The sequence below is a fragment of the Lolium perenne genome, chromosome 7 (assembly GCF_019359855.2).
Source record: "Lolium perenne isolate Kyuss_39 chromosome 7, Kyuss_2.0, whole genome shotgun sequence".
Classification (NCBI taxonomy): domain Eukaryota; kingdom Viridiplantae; phylum Streptophyta; class Magnoliopsida; order Poales; family Poaceae; genus Lolium; species Lolium perenne.
Window position 1 is genome coordinate 176,635,478 of NC_067250.2, and position 10,835 is coordinate 176,646,312.

Consider the following 10,835-nt stretch of genomic DNA (forward strand, 5'->3'; position numbering starts at 1 on the left):
AGATTCACATTTTTGGGCTGGTCTTATGGAAACAAAGAAGTTTTTCTTTCCATATGGTTCTTTCTCTATAAATGATGGATCGGAAATTCGTTTCTGGGAGGATAAATGGTTGGGTAATACCACACTCTGAGAACAATATCCGGCTTTGTACAATATTGTGCGCCACAAAGGCGATACTATCGCCAAGGTGTTGGAAAATTTCCCACCAAATGTGGAGTTCAGAAGAAGTCTCATCGGTCCCAGACAAGCCTCTTGGTAGGATTTGTTACAACGTCTTGAGTTAGTTCAATTGACGCAGGAACCAGATGTATTTCGCTGGAATCTCACCGGGAATGGTTCGTTCTCAGTGGCTTCCATGTACAATGCTCTAATTCAGCCTAATATCCCGGTCGATAATAACTCGAAGATTTGGAAGATGAAGATACCACTGAGAACAAAAAAATTTGCCTGGTATCTTCATCGAGGGGTTATTCTTACGAAAGATAATCTTGCCAAACGCAACTGGCATGGAAGTAAAAAAGTGTGTCTTCTGTCATCAGGACGAGACTATTAAACACTTATTTTTCCAATATCAATTTGCTAGGTCTATATGGTCAGCCATCCAAATCGGGTCTACCTTATACCCACCACGTAGTGTTGCCAATTTATTTGGCAACTGGCTCAATGGTGTGGATGTTAGGTTTAAATGTCTTATTAGGATGGGAGCGATTGCAATTATTTGGTCGTTGTGGCTATGTAGAAATGACAAGATTTTCAATAATATTTCTTCTTCCTTTTTGCAGGTCATCTACCGGTGCACAGCTTTGCTTCGTTCATGGATACCGTTGCAGCGTGTGGAGCACCGAGACCTATTTACGGAGGTGCCTTCACGGTTGGAGGATACGGCGAGGGATATTTTCTCCCAACATGGGTGGCAGCATGACCTTCGGCTAGACCCTCCTAGCTAGTTGTTGTTACCGTTTTTTGGACTATGTTTTCATCTTTGAACCCTTTTGTGTGGTTTCGTAACGGATTCGAGTGAGGCTGTGTGCATCTTAGTTATGCAGAGGCCGAGTCTATTGCGCAAGTAATAAAGAGCCCATTTTCGAAAGAAAAAAAATTAATCCTTTGAAAAGTTGGTAAATCTCAGACCAGCCCTAGCACGCTGCCGCAGAAGCCCAGCCCAGAGCGCCACGCACGCTTGCTAATTCGCGTCGCCAGATGCTCCCCGAGTTCTCCGCACCACCGGAGCATCTCCGTGCCGAACCCAGGATCCCCGCCGCCACGCAGGTTCTGGATCTGGTCGTGTTCCCCGGATGTTGTGCTGAGTTCACCGACCGGCTGGCTCAGATCCACGCCACCTCTATCGTTGAGAAGACGCCATCGTATGGAGACCTGGGACCTGGGCTCCGTTTTCTGCCGCCCCTCCAGAAGCAGCTCGACGGCACTGAGGCTCCCGTAGAGGATGGCCTGGTGGAGTAGTGTCAGTCCAAGGAGCTGTCACACCTTCTCTATCTGAAGATCTGGTGGACAACGAGTTGTTGGTCCACGTGAACCATGGATCGACAAGCGCTCCTGGGACCAACCTGGCGAAGACCGAAGAAAGTGGCTGAACGGGTGCGCGTGTTGGTTCTGTGAGCGTGTGCTGTGGACCAGTTGGCCCAGCTGTAATAGGCGTGTGTGTGGTTAAAAGGGACCTGATGGCCCTCAGGGTATGGTATGCTGTAGTTGAATTCTGAAATACAACTCATCCCAGTTCGTCTCTATCTCATCCCCAAATTCGTCATCCCATCCTTGCTCTTGTTTTCTCATCTCAAATTCTTGCTGATTTCGTGTGTGCCGATCCCATCTTAGATCAGGACACCACAGGAGCATGGCGCTCAACGTTTACACTATAGTCCGGGCGTTATTCTTGATGTATTATGCTTTTCGATGGAAGGATGGATGGATGCAGCGAGGGCGCAATCCCATTGGTTCATTACTTGGTTGACTAGGAGTGCCATTGTTTCCTGGCCTGGTCCCCAGTTCTAAGGTAAAGAATTTTGCCTTCTACTTTTGGATCTCACAGATTGTAGTAGTAGAACGGATGCATGAACATTCCAAATTTGCTACTAAATGATTCTTCTCTGGTATGCTTTTAGGTGCATTCTTGTAAACGGCATACAAGAAAATTCAAGTGCAACTGTGTGAACATGATTATCTATAATCAATAGAATAGGTTCTTAACTTTTAGGCAATTATAATTTATGAAATGTTTGTATTTTTTTTGGAGCAAACGCCAGCTGGCTATTCATTTAGGAAGAAAGGAAAATGATCCAGTTTGTGAGGAAAACCGGATCGAAAACCATACATACTTCAGTACCTCCAACATGCGGACTACTCCCAAATTCTAAAACAACAACACAACAAGATCGAACAACCTGTCAACGCTACATATTCGACAAAACGACACGAAGGTTGCATGAAGTGCATCCATCATGTTATCTCAACAGCCTTCTTCTTGGCGCCGATCTTGTTGCCCTTGGGCTTTTTCACCTTCTCCACATTCTTCACAAGGGAGCCAAGCATCGTGATGGAGCGAGGCGACAAAGGGGTCTTAAACTTGTCAATGAAGGCAGCAAGGGCGTTGTCATCGAACTCAGCGTTCTCTTTCAAGATGCCCAAAACACGTGCAAGCAACTCTTGAGATGTAACATCCTTCTGCAATTGCTTCTGCTTCTCGATGCGACCACTCCGACGAGGCGTGGTGGCCACCTCCTTAGGAGCACGGGCTCGCCTAGAGGGCGGCGAAGCAAGGATAGGCAGAGGCACTGGTCGAAAAACCGATGACAAGAAGGCATTGAGCTTGTCAGCTGCGGGATCCCCGGGATCAACTTGGATGTCCTCCGCAGGCATGGTTTCAGCAACAACGACACTGGCAGCAGGGTTTTCACACAAGGGCGACATGAGCGCCCGCTTTTTCGAAGCCAAGTTGGCCAAGAAATCGCAAAGCTTGGTGGAGTCGGCCACCTCAGGATCTGCAACAAAAGGCACCAAGGGACTCTTCTCCTCTTGGCTTCGACGTCCTCCGTCTGCCTCTTGAGGGTTGCTCCGATCTTGCTCCTTTACTGCCGGATGCGGTTGATGAAAAGGTTGCTTCCCCTGAGTGTCTTCAGAGCCCAATCCCTAATGACGTCGAGGGCTTTGGGTTGGTTGAGTTTTTTGTTGAAGCTTCTGTTGAGCGCTCGAGGCTTGAGGCGTCTGCGTTTGAACATGATGTGAAATGTTTGTATTGCTTGATAAGATTGTGGAGATATTTGCTTGTTCGAATCTTCATGTCCAGTCCTGACCTTGCCATCTTAGCAAGAGAGAGATAAAGCTAGGATATAGTCGCATATCCATTTTTTTTTCTAAATATGGTATTTGATGCTTCATAAATATGGTAGAAGACTATTTGATGCTTAGCTTTCTAAAGGGTCCTTCTTAGACCAACTGATGATGTGTTATGGAACAGTTTACCTCCTCCGTTATCCATGGAACAAATGTTATACCCTCCACGGTAAGATTTGTTATGCAAGGGTACTTCCCATTTTTAAAAACCCAAGGGCTTCTTTCTGGGTTTTTTTATTAGTGTAAAAGGTAATCCTTAGTTGCTGACCAGTAGGCATTTACTAGATCCGATAGTGGATCTAGCTTGATGAGTGCATCAATGCTAATTCCACTTTCAATTGGTGTTTATTCAACGAATAGATAATTAGTTGTTGGTACAAATTTGATTTTTCCAGTAAGGGAAGGGCCGAGATTCAGATGCCCCACCTCAAATAAACTCATGTTTGGCTATATGGAGAGAATACCTGTCCCTATGAGGCTCAGTGTGGTGTATCTGTGTAATGTTGTGTTGATATATTGATTGGTGGCAGGGAGATCCTTGATGGTGCTCTAGGGTCTCTAAGTTCAGCCCACAAATGTTGAAATGCATGTACTTCACATTATGTAAACAGTTTGGTTGCCTTGCAAAAAGTTAAAATATGTCTTTATGGAAGGCTACCATAATGCACATTTCTTTCAACTATCTGAATGTGTACTCTGTATTGCGTTGTTTTCATCTAATTTGTTGTTTCCTTACAGGGATGAGATTTATTGTATCATCACGGGGAAGATGGTTTTTATTATTACCGTACATAAGTACAAGGTTCAGGACTTCTGGTGGGTGATCCCTGACCCAAATGACAAAAACAATATGTTTTCTGCCGCATAAAAGAATCGTTCTCTTTCTATGACTTAAGGTTGATTTAGGATAAGAAGTAATTAAAGGTAGGTAAACTCGGCAGAACTTTGAACATCAGTTCAGTCTATACCTTCGCTATAGTGGAAGATTAGTTGACGTGTTAACCTGCTTGTTGCACCTGTCACTTGGGGATTCTTCTTTGGTGTCTGTCCTTGCCTTAAGAAAATACATATGATCCAGAATAAGGTAATTTTCAGCTATATGGGGTTACAAGTCCGCAATCGTTCTTCCTTCCTTTATTGACCATTCCACCGTCGTTTCATAAAGATTAATTTAGGAAATATGTGACAGATGACTGGAAATGTTGATTTTACCTCGAAATTCTGTTCCTGCTCGATGTCTTTTGTGCAAGTTGCGCGTATCTGAATTTCATGCAAAGTTGTTGCATAGATTACTTGCTCTTTATGATGTTGTGATTTTTTTTTACTCTGGTGCAAGAAGGTATCCTTGCGTCAATTTCTTGGAAATATTAGCATCTTCAAATGAAATTCATCATTTAATCACCCTTAAGTGAGAGGTATTTCCTTGTACTGAAATATAATACCACCAATGGTTATACTCCAGAATTGCACACATATCTCTACCTAGGATAGATTACCCCGATTTTTTTGTTACCCTGTTGCCAATAAGGCTCTACTGTGTCCATGTCTTGAGAGTCTTGGCATAATAAAATGAAATTCTTCATTTAATCATCCGTGAGTTAGACATATTTATCTGTACTTTGTAATACAATATTTAAAGCACAAAGCTTATACTACCAATTTCTTCAAAAAAAAAAAAGCTTATACTACCAATGTTTTATAGTATAGAATTGCACACATATCTCTACCTAGGATAGCTTATACGACCAATGGTTTAATGTCATTTTTTACAGTATATTTCACCGAAGGAAATCTATCTTCACAGAAACATTGAATTGAGTATTTTTTTATTTTACACAAAGAATGATGTAAGCTGCATGTTATTTGAATCATGCAATGAAATAGAGGTTTATTATTTAGGTTTATTTATATGGACTGAAAGATCTTATGATTGGGGGAGCAGTATAGCAAAGAAGGGGTTTCAAGGATCAGAGTGGGTCGTGCCATTCTCCATATGGGTTCCCCTCGCGACTACCCTTTGGGCAACTATTCACGCAATTAACATTTCCCCTGTGTTGCTCAGGCGATTAAAGTCATTTCAGCTCAGTTCTAGAGTTACTCAGTGTTTCATTTTTGTTCATTTGCTTCCTGGCTGATGCATCTGTAGAATATTAGTGGCTAGATTTGTTCTTAATCATTTGGCCTTTCAAAGGATGAAGCCCAACTTGCCCAAGTACCTCTCGAAGACCTAGCACGTGGTCATATCCTTCACATGTTGTTTATATACAGGGTACTACTTTGCTGAAACTCAACTTCAGGTTTTCTTTGCATTCTCATCCGGTCTGTCTACAGTGCAATTTATACCTTTGGAAATGTTTTTCTCAAAGATTGCTTTATCAAACTTGACTCAGCGAGCTGTCATTGCTTTCATTTTCAGGAAACTGAGTTGTTTTCCCTCCCGTTCAAGATGGATGCCATGAGTTTTTCTTGATATTAATCACATGGATTTTGGTGTATCCAATAATAAGAAGTTATTTGATCACATAGTAAGGGTTATTCTCTTTTTTTCTTCTGTTTTCTAATATACATGAGTGTTTTGGCTGATGTTCTCTTCAGAAATAGAGGTCAACTGCTGTTGTTTCCCTTGTGGCAGTGGAGATGATGGGTATTATTGTTTCAAGATTACTTCTGTTTTGAGAGAGTTTTGAGATGATGGGCATTATTGTTTCAAGCCTGAGACCAAGCATGCAACCCAGTAGCGAAGCTGGCAGCGACAACAACAACATTTTAATGTGGAATTTTTTTCTGAGAATTGGTGCGGCTTATAAAAGAGACTTTTTTATTCTTTTGGTTTACATTTAACTATGGGAATCACAACACTTTAGAGGAATCATTTTCCATTAAGCAACTTTCTTAAACTATTTGTACATGGTAACATGTGAACTAAATAAAAAGAATTTTGTTTAATATGTACAAACTTTTGTAAAGCATTGGCCTTGGCTCAAGATCGAGTTGACAATGATGTTTCAAGTGCATAAGAAACCTTAAATTCATATAAGAATTTCAAAGTTACTTGTTTAACAAAATTGATGTTAAATCATTAGAATATGGGAGCGACTAGGTAGCATCCGGATGCCCATTCGTTTGACCGAGCACCCGGGTGCTGTTTTGGCCAATCTAGCACTCAGCTCAAAAATACGAGTTCACGACGCATATACTATGCGTTCCCCGTAGCAGGGCACCTGCGTTAATTCTTGGGCAGTTGGGCCAGCTGCCAACCAGACTTCATCCTTGGAACGTGTAAACGGAAGGAAAAAAGTACCAGCGCTGGATCACCAGCTCTAGCTCGCGAGCGCCAACCAGGCTCCATCCCTGGAACATGTAAAACACAGGGAGGGAAATACCAGCATGCTAGATCACCCCAGAAGGCATGGAACCATATCAAAATTCCCAGGTGCACGATGCAATAGCAACCACCCCGGCAGCAACTTAGTTGGATTCATAGACCCCAGTTATATGCAACAAAGAACAAAACTGAAACAACTTAGATATAAAAAAGTATCAGGGATGTTAGGTCCTTGACAGCAAGAACAATCCTTATAGCAACTAAGTTAGATTCAGAAGTCCTCATGTCCATCAACATATAGCAAACTTGCATCAACTTCGATAAACATGCAACCCAAGTTTCATGCAACAAAGAGAAACTTTTTGGAAACAAGCTCAGTTGCATATAGAAACCACACGTATGACTAGTTGACTATAGTAGCTACAACTGTTAGTCCGGGGTGCAGCTACAGTGGGTTCAGTAACGACGACTGGACGTCCAATGTTGATTGTTGTTGCCTGAAAAACATATACCAAAGAGAAGACATGTCATTTTGCTGACTGCCTTGTCATACAAAGCGATTGGCTAATGATGGTCACCTTGTGAGACAGTAGAATCCAAGTTCAAATATGTACACAAACAACTTAATAAGAGATATGCTTAAAATCCTATATAATGTAAACAACCTTTTCTAATAAAAAATCATTATTCAAATCATGAAAGCATTGCTTGTATAACCAAAAAGCAGGTACTCCATAAAGACATAGGCTTGTAACTCAGATTTAAGATGTTTGAACACATGTTAGCTAGCTGATAGAAAGAAGTTAACTAATAGCATACTACATTAGGGAATATGGTTGTAACTCAACATTAAGAGGTTGCTAAACAAGCTTGATGTGAGAAAAGCAACTTAGTTTATTTCAGCAACAAGTTAAGAAAGTTCAACAAAACAACTATGAGGGATGAGTATACAACTTATAGAAGATAAAAACACGAACTAACATACTGACAAAAATACAACTTGGTTAATTTCTGTGCACAACTTAAGCATGCTGAACAAAAACAAGTTAATGGAATCCAATATACAACTTACTAAAACCATAGGATAAAACATAAACTTACTTAGCCATGTTGGTCAAACAACTAAATGGAAATCATTATACAATTTACTAGAAATACAACTATGGTGGATTCCAGTACCCAACTTAGCTATATTGAACACTACAACTTAATGTAAACCAAGATGCAAAACTTAATGATGGTGCTAGAAGATAAAAGACAGCTAAGGCATGCTGACAGAGTAGCAACTATGTTAGTTTCAGTAACCAACATAACCATGTTTAGAAACCAACTTCATGGAATAAGAATGCAAAACTTAATGATGGTGCTGAAAAAACATAGCTTAACTAGCAGTTAAAGACAACTAAGGCATGATGAAAGAGAAGTAACTAATATGAATTCAGTAACCAACTTAGCCATGTTGGTCAAACAACTAAATGGAAATTATAATACAACTATGGTAAATTCCTACCAAACTTCGCTATATTGAACAAACTGCAGCTAAATGTAAATGTTGCAAAATAAAATTAAGTAGAAAATAAAAAAATAAGTTTGATTAAGTAACCAACTAAACTAAGTTAAATAAGCCAATTTAGTGAAAAGTGCTGTAAAACTTAAAAAGGGGTAGTGTGGAAGAACAATAAATGAACTCAACTAGAATTTAGAATCATGCTATGTTCCTTTCATACATGTACCGTGACACGAGTTGATTGTGCGGTACTTATGAAGCAGCACATTTGCCAACAAAAACACCACCAACATAAAGCAAGTGCTGCCTGCGTTACTTGCGTCGCACCAACCTACCGGTAGGCGTCGATCATTTAAAACTACGTGCACTCTGTAAGGGCATTGCCTTGGGTGCAAACAAAAAACTGCTGCCCGTTCCATGAGACCATATCCCTAGGTGCCGCACTATCTACTGCCAACAAAACACCTAGTATTCCAACTAAAACTATGCTCTACTGCATAGCAACGCATCTAGAAAAAAATGGCTGCCAGCCCAATGCTGACATTCGCTGTCAGGCTGTCTTCTCTAGCATACGAACAAGAAATTCCATGTTGAAAACGAAAATGAAACAAACGTACATATAAACAAAAGGTGAAATAAAGGACAACTGGGTGGGGGATTTGCGAAGCTTGACACTTGATAAAAATGAGCAGTAAACAACTTACTTGAGGTTATGAGCAACTTAATTACCAGGGATATTCAACTTAACAGAAGTGACTAGCAACTCTACCAAAGTGAAAGATAACATGGATACAACAGCAAAACAAAACTTGATAAAAATGACCAGTAAACAACTTACTTGATGGTATGAGCAACTTAATTACCAGAGATCATGCGCACCTGCACTTGTACAAATAAGCCTGCACCAAAGCAGGTCGCAGATCCATGATATGGCAGTAGATCAAACAAGAGGAGATGGGTTGGGTCGCTCCATCACATAAGCATTAGGCACATTTATTTCTCTGCATAAAAAATATCATGGTTATGCATCTTCCTAGTATGGATGCAGCTGGACGCGGACGTCCGTGAGGCCATAAGTCTACGCCGCTCAAAACTCCTAAACGACAGTAGAAAATAAACAGACATAACGGACACGTCCCACCTATCCTGCTAGGGATGTTTAGTACGCTAACGAGAGAAGCTCCTCGCAGACTGGCAATACAATGACTCGTAGCCTCACACCACCAAAACACCGGCCGGCGCTTCGCCGACCAGCGCGATAACGGTGGCTTTGTCTTGTCCTTCCCATGAATAGCACCGGGCCGTCGGCAGTGCCTGGCCACGTTTCCCTCTATGAGAAGCAACGTCCGCGGCTTTGTGCCTTTGGTCTTTTTTTCTCTTTTCTATTTGGTGTGATAGGCTTAGTTAGGTGGTTTTTGAACTCTTGTGCTCCTAGTTTGAAGCCTCATTGTAGTGTGCTTGAGGTGGTTAGGCTCTCGCAAGGTGGTGCTTCTTTGTGCAATGACTTCTAATGCTTAAGCTAGATATACATAGTACTGTACAAGCTAGCTGTATGACCGCCGGTTCTCCGCGGACAGACTATCTCGCAGGTGTGGACACCTCTAAACATGAAATTAGTGGCGGACGCAGATGCCGCGGACAAGTGCACCTGCATCCTCCTGACTTCCTAGTTTAACCATCTCAAGATGGCCAGAACATAAGAACAAAAAGGTATGAAAGATCACCGAATCATCTAAACCAAGTGTGCAATTTTTGTAGACAAATACAGACTATCATAACCCTGAAAACAATTCAACGAGCACATGGTGCACGCCCAGCTAAATTGCAAATGAACAACCAACTTACTCAGACGCGCTTGATGTGCCAGCCCGAATGGATGTTGTCGGTGACGAAGGCGTCGTCGCGGAAGTCCGCATGTGGAAGGCCACCGCTAGCCCAGGCCAACAACAACAACACCTGACCACTACACATCCAAGGCAGCACAGACAACAAGGGGAGGCCGAGGCAATATGGTCGATCTGGGGCTCAAGGTTGAAGGAGAGGGCATCTTGGTGGAGAAGTAGGAGCACCAGAGGGCAAGGTCTACGCAGAGGAGATCAGCGGCGTCGAGGGTGCAGCAGGATGCGCTGGTGCGGGGAGCAACGCCTTCAGCCCGAGCCGATGCAGGGAGCAACGCCAGCAGCCCGATCGAACATCGGGGCGTGCCTAGGAGGCTTGTTGGTAGGAATGGTGGAGGCTTCCATGGCAAGGCGGCGCAGGCGAGTGGCGGATGTTAGAGCCCCGTCGGCGAGCCCGAGCCGCGAAGCTAGGGTTAGCCACAGCGAAGCGATTGGGGGCGGAGTGGCGTGGCGCTGGTGGCGATTCGTGCAGGAGGAGGGCGCGGTGCGGCGCCGGCGTATGAAGGCGGAAGAAGCCGGCGGCAGCCGGAGAAGTAGCTGGCCGCGGCGGCGACATCGTGAGGAAGAAAAGGGGCGGACAGGGTGTCGATTCGGGAGGGACTCAGCTTCAGTGACTTGCTGAACCTAAGTCACCGAGACTAAGTCACCCATCTCAGCCCTTCATTTTAGATCCAGTGAACTAGATTAACTCAATGCGCCGCCGCCGATTGGTTTCCCCATCGTCTTCCAAGGTTTTCCTGTCCCACCTTGGCTAGCA

At 43.0% G+C, this 10,835-nt stretch overlaps 1 long non-coding RNA gene across 1 annotated transcript; it reads left to right on the top strand.

Moving 5' to 3' along the window:
• Nucleotides 1-1,124: 1,124 nt before the first annotated feature.
• On the top strand, nt 1,125-6,249 carry LOC127314760 (uncharacterized). Its single transcript, XR_007859863.2, has 3 exons — nt 1,125-2,011; nt 4,087-5,617; nt 5,765-6,249. It is a non-coding gene; the product is annotated as an uncharacterized lncRNA (long non-coding RNA).
• Nucleotides 6,250-10,835: the final 4,586 nt, after the last annotated feature.